Genomic DNA, 2,869 nt, shown 5'->3' on the forward strand with positions numbered 1-2,869 from the left:
AAGCCAAGTTCCTCCAAAGCTCCCAGGAGGCTGAAGGAACTTCTCAAGAAGTTAAAGTCAGAAGCAAATCCCAAGTTTCTTGGAGGCTTAGTGGCTTCCACTGTGGTTCCTTCCCAAGCAAAGCCTTCCCAGGGGCTGCTTAGAGCAGAAAGCTGGAGACCCTGATTGCAGGGAGCCTAAGGCAACGTGCAGGTGCCTCTGATGCCAAGTTAACCTTTCATGTGTGTTATCAGGCAGGTGGCCAAGCACAGGTGCCCAAGCCCAGGGTGGGGAGATCCTTTCCATCCTGCTGTGCTCAGGGCTTTGGTGGGGGCAGTGTCCCAGGGCAGGACACTGATACAGGACACCTTGTGTCCCTGGGGGAAAGCAGGCAAGGAGGCCTCTTTGGCAAAAGGAAAAAGCTTCTTCTCCCTGGCCTCAATGACAGAGACACCAGCCATGGCCAAGAGCACAAAGTTCTTCTGGAGGTTTTCAGCCATGGTAGTGCATTCTACTGTGTCCTCCTCAGATTGTTCTGCATATTCCCAGGCCTGCACTTGTTTCCCTGCAGCTTGTAGATAACCAAGCTGCTTTCCTACTTTGCCCTCATCCCAGCATCACTTCAGCTTTACTTGTGCCCCTGGCTGTTCTCTAAAACAGAAAGGCCTGTGCTGATCTCAACTCCTCTCTGTGTGACCTGTAGGGCTTGAGGTAGTCCTATTTCTTTCTGAAACATATCCATGGTCACAGGGAAGCTGAAGGTTTTCCTTAAGATCAACAATGGAAGACCTTGGACTAGATGATCTCTAGGGGTGCTTTCCAACCTTCAATCGTTCTGTGGTTCTGTGACTCCGTGAAAGTGGAATGGAAGAATCATTCCATCGGGGAGGGTCCTCAGGGCAGCCTGGCTCCATCTTCCTGGTGCCATCCTGGTAGGTATGGGGAGGCTGTTATTACGTCTGCCCAGAGCCTTCCCTTCTCCAGACTGAACAAACCCAGCTCCATGGCCATAGTGGTCAGAGAGAGAAGCAGACCCAGCTGAACAGGGATTCCCACCACTGATACTGCTGGAACTTGTGTGTGCTCATGGACAGTGCTCACAGTGACCCCATGCTGCTGGCAATGGCAGGACATGTGTTTGGGTGGGCACTAGCTCCTGCCTCTGGTGTTTCACTGTGGGTGCAGGGATCACCCTCCAGTGCCCCTTCCCTGGGCCTCCTGCATCTCCAGCACTTCTCTTCCAGGTGCAGAGATCTTTTTTTCCCAGGTGCACCTGGATTTTAAGCTCTACCTTCTGCTTCCTCCGTGGTGAAGCATCCCTATTTTGTGAGGCTCCACTCTGCCCTCTCCTGGCCTGTGGAGGTCTCCTGAGCTCTTGTGGGAATCTGCTGGAGATTCCCCTCCAGAAGGATGGAGGGCAACTCCCATCCGCACTGTCACCTGTGGGACAGCCTGCTGCAGGTGATTCCAAAACTATTTCCCATCTCCGTTGGCACTGGTCACTGAGAGATGAACTCACATGTGCTCCCCTTGGTCCCTAGGACATCATACAGATCTAACATCCTCGGAGCTCGTCCCCTGGATCCCATGAAGCTCACAAGCAGAATACCAAGACCACTTTCTGTCCAATTATTTGAGATGTATCTTAGAAGAAAGACCACACTTGAGGCAAATCACAGGGGAGATGCTCTTTTATTACAGGAAATGTAATAGTGGAGACCAGGTGTGGCATGAGGGTGCCCAGGGCCTGGTCCTGCCTGAGAGCACAGAAATGCACCAGGAAGCACCATGTTCCAAGAACCCCTAGGGCAAATATACACCAGACAGCTCAGCAGGACAGTGTGGAAATGAGGAGAAGAGCCTTGAAAAGAGAAAGTCCTGCTGCTGTCTGTGGACATGTTGCCAGGAAAGCAGCAGCCCCCAGTGAAGGAGGTAGCAAGGAAATGCCTGTGGTGCTGCATCCTGGCTCTCCTCCCCTCCAGTGATGCCCCACTGTCAGTGTTGGATCAATGTAGAGGGAAGAGACCATGTAGCTATGACTCCCATGGGAGAGCATGTACAATCAGAACCCAGAGTGTGGCTAGGGGAGCTGGATTCTCCTAATGAAATCAGGAACCAAGGTCTCACCCTGTCTGTACTCGTCTGAACTTGACTCTGTGCCCCTCAGCTTCCTTGGAGTCGGTGCTGGAAGAGACACTGCACAGGGAAAGTCTCCTCACTGCATGGAGGGCATTAGAGGTTGCTCAGACCAGTGAGCTCAGGGTTTCCCCCCTGTTTTCTGGTGAAGGGGGAAGCCTGGTATCCTGCTTCAACATGGTCCCTGCGGCAGAGACAAATGAGAGAGATTCCTGTGGAGAAATGGCATGAAACAGAATATTAGCTTTCCTTTATATGAATGCAAGAGAACAAAAGCAAGAAGAATAAATGAACAACAAATATCCTTGAGGTCAAATCCCCTGGGACAGCTATTGTTGCTGGCATTAGACAAACGGGATAAGTTTCCTCAGGGCAATCTTGAGCTCCTTATTCCTCATGCTGTAGATGAGGGGGTTCAGTGTTGGAGGCACCAGAGAGTACAGAACAGCAACCACCAGATTCAGAACTGAGGAGGAGATGGAGGGTGGCTTCAGGTAGGCAAAAAATGCAGTGCTGATAAAGAGGGAGACCACGGCCAGGTGCGGGACATGGAGAAGGCTTTGTGGCGGCCCTGCTCAGAGGGTATCCTCAGTACAACACCGAAGATCTTCACGTAGGACACCACAATGAAAATGAAACAACCAAAGAATAAACAAAGACTAACCACACTAAGTCCAACTCTTCTCAAGTAAGAGTGTGAGCAGGAGAGCTTGAGGATCTGGGGGATCTCACARAAGAACTGATCCACCTCATT

The sequence above is a fragment of the Nothoprocta perdicaria genome, unplaced genomic scaffold, assembly GCF_003342845.1.
Source record: "Nothoprocta perdicaria isolate Ctin4 unplaced genomic scaffold, notPer1 scaffold_630, whole genome shotgun sequence".
Lineage (NCBI taxonomy): Eukaryota > Metazoa > Chordata > Aves > Tinamiformes > Tinamidae > Nothoprocta > Nothoprocta perdicaria.